We start from the raw sequence: 15,000 nt of genomic DNA, 5'->3' as shown, positions 1-15,000 counted from the left end.
CACTGATATGATTGAAAGAGATACATTTATTTAATTAAAATAATATTAAAGTGGTGCTTAATAAAAGAAATAGAAAAATGCCCCAACTGCGCATCACAAATGGTGGCAGCGGTGGGAATAAATTCTTCCAGATACCAGTTGTACACCTTTGCAGAATTAACATCAAGATGAAAATAAATGCCGAGGATGTGAGACGAAGCAAGAGCCTAAACACAAGAAACCATTACCGAAGCGAAAAAGATGTAAACAAAAGGACAAGAAAGAAGAAATGTGAGTAAAAGAATCTCTCTTAAATAAGTCTCTGTTTAAAAGTGAAAAACTTGTCTCTCGTTTAAGAATAAGAAATTTTTTTTTATTTCGCTAGAGTTTCTTGAATGATGCATGAATTATTTTGTGTTTTTTTTCTTGTGTAAAATAAGATGTATTATGATTTTTTTTTTTAAAGTGATGGTAATGATGTTATCAGCCCAAAGAATATAAAAGTGAAATATGATTTAGAATTACGCAAGTAAGTGAAAAATACAAACGAGCAACGTCCCATAAAAAAAGTGAGTTTAAATAATTAACACAAATTACTAACCCCGCTAACATGAATTCAGTAGAGAAATTAACACAAACAAATTTTTTTGTGTGTGAAATATAGGTAGGAATAACCAAGATAAAAGAAGGTTAGTGAAATATACTGTGTATAAGTGGTTAGCTAATATCGAAAGTAGAATAGTTAGTCTGAGAATAAACAATGAGACAGCAGAATTAAACAGGCTATATTAACCGTGAATACAAATGTAAGTGATGCTCACATAACCTTGAATGGTAAGTAATTTAAAACTGTAGCAAATTTTAGTGAATTTCCAAAAAAATGTAGGAAATTATGGCGATCAGCCAGAGACAGACAGGTTAACAAATCAACGAAAGTTCCTATAGGTAAAATATGAGGGTGGCTCGGTAAATGAAATTGCCACACAAATGGAGGATCACGTAGCAACAGTAAAAGGGACATGATTCCTTTGCTAAAGGTAAGTTTATTGCTAATGATAATTCCCTATATGTAGAAATAAATGAGGAATTTAAATATGTGACAGGTAGCATCCTAGATATGAGTTTTACGAAAAGAAAGGGAAACTAGCAAAATGATAGGAAATCAAGAAGTACAATCTTAAGGGACTAATAGCCACAAAATCCTACCAGAGAAATTTGAGTAATTTAAATAGTTGCAGGGAAGTTAGAACAGTAGACTGGAACGAGGCACCAAAAAAAAAAAATACCCTAGAGTTAAACAGAATAATGGGCAGAAATTTAGGTCAAAGACAGCTAAAAGAAAATAAGATGACACATTTAAGTCTAGGGAAAGATTACATAAAAGGGGATAGAAATCAGGCAGAATAATAAAAACAAAAAGGAGACATACAGGGCAAACAGGCAGGCACAGAAATAAAGAACCCCATCATGAAATAAACAAAGACACTTCTCAGAACGCCCTCCGGCACAAAGAAAGTGAAATTCGAATCCTCCAAATAGTGAAACAGAAACCAATTAAAAATAGTTAGCCGGATAGAAAGGAAGTCAGGAAGATGAAAAATATTATATAGGAAAGATAGGCATATGTAACGGAGGTACATCCACGTTGCAAGTGACTATTTTATCTTATAGAGACTCTGGCAAATATAGTTGATATACTGGGATGCAATACAGTGATAGAATATTGTGAAATTCCTGCTTCCAGATTTTAAGGGGTATGAACCGTCAGGTTAGATAGAGAATTAAATGCCAAAATGTGCCAAATGATGAATAAAGATGTCATTTTTTTAAGTAACATTTCCCAATAGAGCCTTAAGATATCGTTCAAAAACGGCACAATGATGAAGTATGAATTTTATTTGTGAGAAGTGCAGGCTTAGAATAAAGAAACCAAAAAAAAAAATGAGATAGTCACGGTATGATTCTACTTGTCAAAGACAAATCTTTTACAAAACTGGCCACTTTGTAGGAGACGAATTTGACAGGAGAAACAGACTCCAGACTAAGAAAAGGAAATGGAAATTGATTAGAAAGGCATGGAGAAATAAAGTTGAGAAATAGGAAGAGTAGCCAAGAATAGATATACTCCTCTTGAATATATGACAGGCGCCATGTAAATAAAATAGAATGTCGACAGAAATACAGTGAATAAAACAGAATAGCCTAAATAAAAAGGGAATTCCAAGAAATAAATGTCATAGGCAATTGAAGCTATAGGCTTATAGCATTAAAAGAAATGGGTTGCTGTTAGGCACAAAGATTTAAGATGAAGATGTAGGCATATGAATAACAAATGAGCTATGATGCTATTAATTAAATATTAATTCTGATCAGTACTGAAAATATAAAAAGCTAGAATTTAGCTAGAGAAGTCATAATGATACCTAAATAAAAATAACCCGCAGAGATAAAGATGATAGGTTAGCTAAAAAATAGGATGCCAGAGTCTGTCAAAAGAGACAATAATGCAGTTCAGATGAAGGAAAATAAATGCACACTAATTAATTAATACTACTCCGGATAAAATACTCATCTGAATGGCGGGTAATGACTTCTAAAATAAAGAAGTAGAGATTACAGTTAGGTAATCAGAAAGGGGCAAAATTTACCATAAGGAGCATAGAAGTGGGGATAGATGAGAAATAGGCCGAGATTAGCCATTGCAGGCGATAGCTTAGGCAGAATAGAATAGAAACATCGGCGCCAGAACCTGCCAGGGAACCTGCCAAAACTTGTTAAAACTTTTTATATACCGGTACAAATCATGAAATATTACCTATCAGCCAACGCCCCATAAGGAACACGGTGAGTGTTAAAATGAATTAATAAGTCTCCTTATAAATCTCCCGAGATATATTACCCAATGAGGATAGAAGTATTAGACTAGTTAGATCATCATAAGTAGAATATAACTGACATGGCTATCCCGATAAATAAATAATGTTTGGCTCGATTATTGAGGAGTAAAATACATAGAGAATATTGTAAGTACCATGGTCAAAGAATACAAGCCATTCACGGCTATTAGCATTTCGAAGAATGTTAGAAATTATAGTGAAGTCGACGGGCTCACTCAGCTCCTCTAACTATTGACAGAATGATGATCTAGAATTTGGAGACAGAGAATGAATAAGCCTATACAATGATGTTACTAAGTTTAGTAAGAATATAGAGCCATAAAAATAATAGAACTAGTCTAGAATAGGGAGAATAGCAGGATAAAGAACCAGATTAAAGAGTGACCCATCCCTAGATTTGAATAGGGTAAGTAAAAAGTGCAGATAGATTTAAGATATGTAGAGAAATAAGGGTTAAAGTGGAAATCCTGCTCCACTAAGATTTGACAGATGTAGATTTTTTTTTTTTTAGGAATGATAGGATCTTAGGGAATAATAAGCAGTATTTGCTAATTTACCCAAGCCTTAAAATAAAGTTAACCTAAAAATATGTAGTGTGCAAATGAAATAGAAGGCTATAAATAATGAAGATAAATTAATTTTTGATCCTACATTACCTTAACCCGATCTCTTAACCAGGAATTATAAAAATAATGCGTGAAGCCACATAAATATAAAAAAAAAATGTCTCATTTAAAGGGTGAAACCCGAAGAAGGGTAATGAATCCTGAGAGAAGTCTTAAATTAAATGAAAAATAACCGAGTAGGATAGATTTTCCAAATAATGATCTACAGAAGTTTAAAAATTTTTTTAGGGCATAGAGTATGTGTGCTCATTGGTCATAAGAATGATTGCGATTTTGCTGTCCAAGAAGGACTATTGTTGATGAAAGAATAAAAGGAATCTTAGGAGCCTTAAAGTAATGGCTGTTTGTCCAGGATAAATCACATTACTGGTAGGTTTTTGATGATAAAAAAAGATTATTTAAAAAGACAGGAAGATGTTAAAAAGAAATATAACTACCAATATTTTGTTTCAGTTGTCAGGTAAGAAACCTAGAAATAGGAAAAATTAAAATAGAACAAGATAAACCAAAGGTTAATAGAAATGTTGTAGGTGAATTAATCCCAGAATAGGAATCATATAACAGGATTGCATATTGCTTAACGGAATACATACAAAGAATAGGGAGAAATACATGTTCATGAATAGAAATTCCTGACATACTAACAAAATACTAACAAAAACTCATGCTCAAGTTAGTAGGACATCCAGTAATCAAAGAATAAATTTAATGATGAATCAAATTTTGACCTAACATAGATGTTTGAGATTGTAAAATTAAAGGCTACATAGAAGTATAAAGGTCATTTAAAGGTAAGAATCCTCAAGAAATTACCATTGCATTTTCTCAATCCCATAGTGGTGGTTCTAAGGGATTACCAGGGATTCTATTCCCAGAACTTGACCAATGATGAAAAACATACTGATCTACATAAAACTTGATTTAAAGAAAGGGTTGATGAGTCTGTAACAGAATAATTTGAGACCAGGATAAATAACTAGACATTCATGTTTCGAGATATTCTCTCGGGCAATGCACCCGAATTTACTAGTGATTACTGAAACTGTGCAATATTTTTTCTGAAGTAAGAAGGGTGAAACAAGCCATGATGAGTCAAGTTCAAATAGAAAAATAAAAGGGGCAAATAAAATAATAGAAAGGGGTTGAGGATGTCCTACGAACTATATATAGACCAACATAGAAGACTAATAACAATGACTTGAAGAGAACAAATTTACTTTGAAATAACTCGGTATATGAGAAACATCAGATTCTTTTTAGTTAGGTAGATTTAAGAAAGACTACTAAACTCCTTGGGAAATTAAATAAAAAATATATGGGCACTCATACAAATATTGAGGGTAACAAATGAATGAAATCTTTTAACTATGTATAGTGTGTTATCCTAGAATTTGAATATGTATTCCGTAATCAACAAAAAAAATCGAAATCATAAATGTCTCCAAACAATTAAGTAAAGGACCACAGAGAGTATTGAGTTGCAAACTAAGATGAAATGTTTTTTTAGATAAAGTTATGGGTAATGAAGACAGATGAAATATGAACCCATAGGTGATTGAAGGTTTACAAATGTATTGATTTTGTTTGCAAGTTTGAAGAAACAATGATGATATTAGAGCAAAGGATTTATTATTGCATTTTTATAGGTAATGCATTGATTAATATTTTTTGTAACACGTGTAACAATGATAAACATGCATGTATACAATGAATTTTATTATATTTTGAAGATGATTAAGTTAACTTATATAATTATGAAGAAAGAAAAGATTTAGTAATTAGAAGATAAAATGTAAACCCATAATGAACTTAGAGAAGTTGAATGTCTCAAAGGGGTATTTTAGGCCCATTGTAATTATAATCATTAAATCTTTCATTTTGAAGTTAAAAAGAGTGAGTGTGGAAACACACGAATTGATTTTTATGCCTGTGTAGTAGATGAATCTTTGAAAGAAAGGATAAATAAGGTGTTTTAATTGAGACAGTCTGCAAATGATTTCTTTTAAAGAAAGTTTATAACATTGAAATGTTAAGTTTCCTGTCACTTGAATTTTATGAATATCTTTCTGAATGCAATTTATTTGAGAATTGAAGTTATTGAGATGAAAATGATATGCAGACAAGGTGCAAATAAGATTCAAATTCATAAACATGTTTTTGTTATGTATTGAATATGTTTCTTTATTATGAAATGATTATGATGTTTGATGATTTAATACATTGATATATTTGAGTTTTGATTTTACTCATCATTTTATGACAAGAGTTTGAATAGTTTTGATTTATGAAGAATGTGAGAAATATTTCTTTTGATGCCATTAAATAACATTGCTGAGTAAATAAGGTACCATAATGATGTTTTACAAATGTTTATTGATACTGATTACAAATGAGTAATACTCTTGATGAGTGATAATGTGCATGACACATAATTATTTTTATTGCAGAAATATTTTGATTGATTTGAATTGATGATATGTATGTTTGAACATTTATTTTCTGCCATTTATTGCATTGCATTGGAGAAATGATTTTTGTGTTTACATCAATAAGACCGAGATTTTGAGGTCATAGGTAATGGAAAATATGAATTGAATAGAAGTTAAATGTGAAGGCATTTCCCAATTGATTGCACAGTTGAACACAGAAGACATTATTAATTTTTCCTTACGTACCAGAGAATTAGGGGTTAAATATTCCATTATCAAGAATTAAGAAAAATAATATGTTTCAATATTGTGTTGAATTATTTGAAGGGAACAGGAAGTTTTTCCTAAATATATATTGATGATAAACGTATGCAATTGCATTATTTTAAAAATGATGATTTAGATTTATTGTGTTGAAATGCATATTATTTTGATGATGATGATTTTGATTTATTGTGTTGACATGCATATTCTTTTGATGAAGATGATTTGATTTGTTGCGCTATGGCGCATATTATTTTGGTGATGATGATTTTGATTTATTGTGTTGAAATGCATATGATTTTGATGATGATAATTTTGATTTATTGTGTTGAAATGTATTTCTTTTGGTGATGCTGATTTGTTGATGAATTATTTTTGAGTATACCACGAAATGAGTTAATATGTGAATTCCACAGGAATTCAGGTACGTGACCGAGTGGTGTCATGTAAAGGAGAAAATTTCATACTGAATAAGGTGATATGTGTATTTGATTAAGTAATTTTTTTTAGTTTTATTCGTTAGTTAAACGATAGAGAGACATTGAAATAAGAGAGAGAGAGAGAGAGAGAGAGAGAGAGAGAGAGAGACAGAGAGACAAGAAAAAAAAAAGAAGTTGGAGTGAAGTGGTACTTGAAAGGCAATGTTTGTGAAAAGTGCAGACATGGCGATAAGTTGGCCAAAACAACATAAACGGAATGCACGCCGGTTCGCTTGCCGAGAAACCGGAAGTGACATATGTATGTGACATATGTATGACGTTACCATTACGTCAGAAGAAGAGACCAATAGAACACAAGAATAGTCACATGACGTGACACAATTACAACGCCCTTATTCTAAGCTACTTAAACAGTTGATGGCATAGAGGAGGCGGCTCTTTCCTACAAGTAACCGCGATAATCGGTTGTCCCTTCTCCCTCTCCCTCCCCCCCCCCCCCGTCATGGGGGAGGCCCTACCTCTGGTGCTTAGTTGGCCTGCACTAACTAAACGTCACGTTAACAAGAAGAAATGTCCAAAGCCGGACAAACCTGGGGCCGAGTTCCCTAACTGCCAACAAATTACCTTTCAACCGGGAGGTATAAGATTATCTTCGATGAAGGAGAAATTACTAAGAAGAGTGTCAATGAGTGGACACATCTACGAAGAAGCGATCCCCAAATCGCCCACATAGAATTCAAGGATTTTGCATCATGAACGCTGAAGTGGTAACAGAAGTCTACGGTTGCAGCCTCCAATCTTCAAGAGTTTTTATTGTTCCAGTCTGTATTTAAAACACCATTATTCCACGTAGAAGAATCCTGTAAAACTAATGTACATCAAGTTCAAGAAGTAAAGTTAAGGAACTATACGGCATTTTACCATCACCCACTTTCCTGAGGGTCTTATTATAAATAATTAATTGCACTGATGTGATTGAAAGAGATATATTTATTTAATTAAAATAATACTAAAGTGGTGCTTAATAAAAGAAATAGATAAATGCCCCAACTACGCATCACATGTATATATATATATATATATATATATATATATATATATATATATATATATATATATATATATATATATATATATATATATATATATATATATATATATATATATATATATATATATATATATATATATACATATATATATATACATATAATGTATGTATATATAATACTTATATATATATATATATATATATATATATATATATATATATATATATATATATATATATATATATAATGTATGTATATATAATACTTATATATGTATATATACATATGTATACATATATATATATATATATATATATATATATATATATATATATATATATATATATATATATACATATATATATATATATGTATATATATATATATATATATATATATATATATATATATATATATATATATATATATATATATATATATATATATATATATATATATATATATATGGATGTATGTATATATACGGATTTTGAGTGAGGCAAAAAATCTATTTTTGGGTGAGATAGCCATGTCTTCCTGATGGAAGTTCCTTCCAGTAGCTTCCTAAGGAATATTTGTGCTACAGTGATACTCCCAGAGAATTCTACCTTTAGGTATCCAGAACTCTAACTCCTGGCGCGAATATCCTTAAAATTTCTCCCAAGGATATCGCATAATATCAGAGCACGTATTCTTGACACGCCTCACAGCAATCTGCACCCCAAACAGCGTTTTACGCTTCGAGGAGGTGTGGCAAAAATAAAAGGGGGCCGTCCAAAGGCTATCCCCGTTCCCGTACTACTATTGAGAATACAACAGCGCCATTCCCACGATTGCTGGCATTCATTGTAGCATTGAGCATGTTTGTTACAGATGGGATGGGTGGGTCCATCAGGACGACATGGCTATCTCACACAAAAATAGATTTTTCGCTTCGCTCAAAATCCGTTTTTTGGGCTCAAGCCATGTCGTCCTGATGGAAGCATACCAGAGCATTAGTGTATCTGTGGATTTTCATCAGTGCCTTAAGCTTATATCAACCTTTTCTATGGTCATGGGGACCACATGAGACCAGTGACGTTACCGTTATTCGTCATCATCACTAATCATAAACAATGTTAGTGCTTCCTGCCTCCTACAGGGAAGAGTCAGTCTAGACAGTGGAAAAGGGATCTCAAGGTTAAAATATATAGTATGACCAAACCTAAGTACACACTGAATATACCAATAGTCACATAGTTGTATATTTTGCTAAATTAACATCAGTGTCTCTTATATCTATTATTTGATGCATATAAATATATAAGGGATACTTACTTAGGTAAGTTAAAGAACTCTGGCATGTATACATACAATTGTCTGGCGAAAGTGGACGCACTACATTCTAATAGACATTTATTCCTAATAAATGACTAAAAGAGATGGTTAGTAAAACGAATGTTGTATGACAATGGGATTATACCTGTAACGAGTACAGAGACCATATTTCTTTCTTGAAGGAAGAAATGATGAGTGCCACTCTCAGATTGAAGATAAATTATAAAACAGTTGCTCTTCATAATTCCTGTACTGGTTACCTCTATCTACACTGTGTACTCCATACACCGGCACTAGTGCTATCTGTATAATTCCACACCTGGGATTTTGAACCGAGCTAGTGTTACCATGGTAACACTTAATCAAAAGAAGTTACACCTAAGAAGGATGACCTCTTCTCCCTTTAATTGACAGTCCCATTCAATTAGCTGTTCATCGTAGAAATAGACAGCAGGGTAAATATTCTACCTGGCGTCACCACATAATGCTTCAGATCATGGACTTGCCTAGCATAGTGTTTGTAGAACACTCTGGATGATCTCATCCAGTACATGTGCGAGGAAATGTGAGGTTCAAAACCATTAACTGTTTACCACAGTAATTAGGGGGCAGGTTTTAATACACTACCTGCCGCCACTACGAAGTGTTTCAGTTCATGCACTTGTTTTGCATAGTGTTTGTAAAACACTCTGGATGATTTCCATCCAGTGTATGAACGAAGACGCTCAAAGTCCATATACTGAAAGAAGTTCAGTGATGAAGCAATCTTTCTCGGATCATGACCTGCAGAAGTACTGTCCGGATCCGCTCTACGAATAAAGAAGGTGAGCTTCGCCCTTAGTTGTTTTAGGGATACATTTGATCCAAAAGTTTCTCCTTTAAAGAGCTGTCCTCCCCTGAAGTCTAAAGTTCTACGAAGATAGACCTTTAGACACTCTACAGGACATGAAGAGACATCTTCCTTCAGAGGGCAGATTCTCCAGGGACCCCACCTCTTAGTGGGTAGCTCGTTTTTAGCGAGAAAGGATGGATCAGGAAAGAGATTCAGTTCTCCTAATTCCGTGAACTGAATGTGACCCTCATCTCTGGATAGGGCCACTATTTCACAAACTCTAGCCCCAGAGGCTATAGCAAATAGAAAAATAACCTTTTGGGTTAGATCCTTAAGAGAACAATTTTCATTGTTCACAGATGAGGCATAATGTAAGACCTTGTCCAAAGACCAAAAGATGGGCTTTGGTGGTACTGCGGGCTTAAGCCTAGCACATGCCTTCGGAATCTTATTGAAGATTTCATTCGCCAGATCCACCTGGAGAGGCCTAGTCAAGGCTGACTTGCACGTATTTATCGTATTGGCCGCCAGACCTTGGCTATGAAGGTGGACAAAGAAGGACAGACAGAAGTTCATTGAAATTTCTTTCGGTCCTTTTGCTTTGACAAACGCAACCCACTTCTTCCAGGAAGACTCATATTATCTTCTAGTTGACTTAGCCTTGTATTCTTCTAAGAATTCTATATTGCCTTCTGAGATCCCAAACCTTTTTCTAACCGCTAGAGCAAGAAAATCATGAAATAAGGGGTTTGGGTTCTCTGTGATAAAACGAAGGCAGTTAATTTCTGAATCTTCGGAAATATACCTAGGATCAGAGCTAGGACCAGCCTCATCTAGTCTATCAGCCCCACTAGAGGATCCTCTTGTGGGGCTATCTAGCGAGGTAGTTTCTTGAAGACGCTCGTGATGAAGAGGTCGAATTGCAGTTCCGGGACTTGTTCCCATCTGGGAGGGAATATGTCTGCGTCCATGGACCATTCCAACTCTATCGGCTTGGATCGAAATAGAGTATCCACCGTCTCATCGTGGATCAGTTGTAAATGAACTGCTGGTAGGTGCCATCCCTTTAAGAAAGGGATGGGTAACTTCACCAAGACTTTATGAGACGTTCGATTGTGACGTCTTATTATCACTTCGGTGTCCCAGATCAGTCGTAGGGAGTCTGATCTGTGTGGAGGGGGCCTCCCTACCCATGAAAGGACCAGCAGAGTCTTGGGACTTTCGTGCTTTAATTTTTGTTAGAGAAGCGATCAAAGAGGGACCGATCTCCGTCTTTTTTTATCTCTTCAAGCGTTTGATGCGTGTTTTCTCCAGACTCTTAACGCATCCTTCCGGTGTGCTCTTTGCACTATGTCTGTCACTATTGCGAACTGGAGAAAGTTTAGCGCTTTTCCCTGTCTTGACAGACCTCGCGAGCTCCTTTTATATTCCCAAGGGAAAGGAGAGTTGATGTGACTGAGGGCTTCGATGGTCTTTTAACCATCGAAACCCCTGAGCTGGAGAAAGTCGAGACTTCTAGAAGCTTATCTTGCATCTGTGATGTCACGGGAACCGGGTCATCTCTTTGAATGCACATTGGCCAGACACTTCGGGTGCTGCCCACCCCAGCCTCTCGATCATGTATATTAATACCTGAACTATTTCTAGGCTTGACTTTGACGTGACAAAGTTCATCAATCTTATGAAGATACTTAGGACTGTGAGTCCGACACGTATCTTTCCTAGGATGAATGTTACTCTCTGTAATATGAATTCTAGATAGGAGGAAGGGGGGTAGTTGACTGGAAGGTTCCGAAGGACACCTTTCAGGTCTGACAAGACTACGAACACCCCTAATTGGAACAAGGTCCATATGTTCAAAGGATTAACATTCAGAACTTGCAGTTTTTTATGAACTTGTTGAGTGGCGACAAGTTTAGAATGACTCAGAGATTTCTTGAGTCCTTCTCGCGAACACAAAATAGCCCTCCCTGGAACTCGATGAGCCGTACTTTTCTTACCACCTGTATGCTCTATACCTCTCAGGTATAGTCCTCCAGGAGGGTTTTGAACTGTTGGAGAAGGTAAGGAAATGAGGATAGGGACATTTCTGTTTCCCATCAATGGCTCATCTTGAATAGGCTTTGGACCGAAGGATCGAAGGTCCTGTGATCCTGAGGGAATGTTCCTCCTAGCCGAAGCGTCTTTATGCTTCGAATAGTCAGCAGGCTTAGACTTTTGACCATCCCGCCTGTAGCATCGTGGTCACTGGAATAATGGGCTGTTGTTGAGCAGCCCGGATATTTCCAGCATTTTTTATCTCCTTTTTAGGTTGGGGACCCACAACTACGGAAGATTTTCTCTTTGAGGAAATGCCCTATTTTTGGAGAAGACTTATGTTCTCCATGGTGGCGTTCTTAATTACTTCCCTAATGACCTCGTGTAGGAAGAGGTCTTTACCCCAGATGTTGGAAGATATTAGCTTCCTTGTTTCGTGTTTCACTGTTGCAGCAGCGAACACAAACTCTCTACATGCTCTCCTAGCCTTCATAAAGGCGTAAAGGTCCTTCACCAAGGTAGCCATATGCATTTTGGCTACGACCATGAGCATGTCTGGGGTATTTTCGTAGGTTGAACACAACTCTATGTAGTTTTGTAGAGAAAGGGATGTCGCAAGTCTCTCCTTTGACTCATGTTCATTATACAAGAGCAACTCAGACAATTTAGGGAGACATGCATTGAATTGTCGACTTGAGACATCCTTGGCTAATTTTCCTACTGAAAATGTCAAATGGACTTCCTTCCAATCCTTTTCCTGTCCGGGAAAAGCTGGTGACAAAGGCTTGCACTCATCGAGTGTGGGACATGGCTTACCCGCCTCTACAGCTTTGGCAACAGAAGTAAATGCCTTCCCCATAAAGGGGAATGAGAGTGAAGTAGGAGCAAGAAAGGAAGGGTGTCTGTTATTCAGTGAGAATACCTTCGACTCTGAATAACCCGCCCTTTTCAGACTACCTGAAAGGATAGTCTGTGCCTTATCATGGTAAAGAATCATGACCTTCTTTGGTTCCGTTCCTTTTCCTGACTTTGGTTCGTACTTCAGTCGAACCCAACAACTAGGGAAAGTACCAAAGCTTGGCCAAAATTGAATTTTGTCCAAAGGAACAGCACCTATCTTCTCTGAGATGTAGAGATTGCCATTTGAAATCGACATCTGCTCTGCAAACCTCCATGGATTGGTTATGGAGCATGTTGGTAGGTCTTGATTCATGGGTCGTTTGACTGACCCCTGGGAAGCGACAAGAGAAGCTTTACGAGGCTCTATCTTGCGTTTTACTTCCTGCTTTTCGTTTTGTTTACGAAAGCTCTCTATCTGATTCTTCAGCTGGATAAATAATTGTACCACATTATCCAATAGAAATGTAGAAGACGAAGATGTTGACATCGATGGCTCTATAGCCGGCATAGGCAAAGGAAATTCCGACACAACATTTTTCTCTTCTACCTTGGGAAACTTCTTGCCATCAATCCCAAAGGTTTTCTGGCCGTCAGGGGATGTAGTTGGCTACTGAGGCACTGCTATTACCTCACTTGCCTTCGGAAATAGTAGCTTACGCATCCTATCATTAGGTAGGAAAGGTCCCGGAGAGATCTTTTGGAAGCCTCTCACCCAGTTGCGTAATTTATATTGAGCTGTATCCCTAGTCTCCGTAGACTTTGGATTTTCAAAATCTTCAAACATTGAAGTCCGACATATATTGCAAACCTGTGGGTTCCAATAATGTAGGGATCCGGAAATAATATTGCAAGGGGCATGCAACCTGCAAGTATTATGACCGTAAAAGTACTTACTCTTGGCCTTGCAGAGGACTGCAGCACAAGGTATCTGGTGTTCCTCTCTCTCTCAATTTTTGACAACTGGGAATTTGTTTCATCAAAATATCTCAATTTATGTAAGATCTCCATCAACCAAAATACCAATAAACTCTCTCTCTCTCTCTCTCTCTCTCTCTCTCTCTCTCTCTCTCTCTCTCTCTCTCTCTCTCTCCTCTCTCTCTCTCTCTCTCTCTCAGGTCAAGAGATCAATATCGGTGTATTTCATAAGGTCTCCCATGACCCAATGCCATCTCACCGAAGGATCAAATGTAAGAGTGGCGCTTGTCATAACCCTAGGTTGCTAACAATTTGTTCTTATCCGTTTCTAGATTGACTGGGATATCATGAAAAACGAAAGGATTCACTTGAGGGTGGTTAGTGGAATATTGAAAATAGGATATTCATAGATGAAATTCCAAATGTGAAAGTTCCAAATAAACATATGAACTGACATACATGTTGTTATACTACAATTCTGATTGAGCGATAAGTTATTGTTAGTGCTTGCATGAATTACTATGAAGACGAATTAGCATGCACTCTTATTTAATACTAATCACTTAACAATACATGGGGCAGCATACCCAAATACCACACACACACAAAAAAAAAAAAACTATGGTGATAACTAGAGGGGTTAAGCCTACAGATGTCACTGTACAAATTAAAGAAATGCGATCTGGATAGAAAAGATAATCATATATATACATATATATATATATATATATATATATATATATATATATATATATATATATATATATACACACACACATATATATATATATATATATATATATATATATATATATATATATATATATATATATATATACTTATATATAAACACACACACATACATACATCAGACATAAGACAGAAATTAGGAAGCTAAAAATATTTAAGATCTACCAGAGGGAAAACTTTGTAGAAATAATAATCCAATTATGAAAAAAAAAATAAATAAAATACACTGCGCCACTCACCCCAATAAAACCATAATAACCTACAAGATGTTTTGTCATGAACTCCACACCCTGGAATTGTTATACGATATGAAAAATGTCAGCCCTCTTCTTCCTCCCCTGACCAATTGTCAATAAGCCGTAGTTAGGCAATCACCCCCCCCCCCCCAGGGGCTTCTCTCATCTGTTCATTTGGTCAGCTAGAGCGCTTGAAACTTTTAACCAAGTCTCGAGAGATCACAGAGTGGAAAGTCATGTGCGTTCTAATGAAACGTGGATATTGGTACCCGCAGAGTTATTCCATTTGAGTGAGAGGGGGACGCCTCCAGGCCAAGAGACTGAAG

Source organism: Palaemon carinicauda, chromosome 32 (assembly GCF_036898095.1).
Source record: "Palaemon carinicauda isolate YSFRI2023 chromosome 32, ASM3689809v2, whole genome shotgun sequence".
Classification (NCBI taxonomy): Eukaryota; Metazoa; Arthropoda; class Malacostraca; order Decapoda; family Palaemonidae; genus Palaemon; species Palaemon carinicauda.
Note: the sequence above shows the minus strand (reverse complement) of the source record.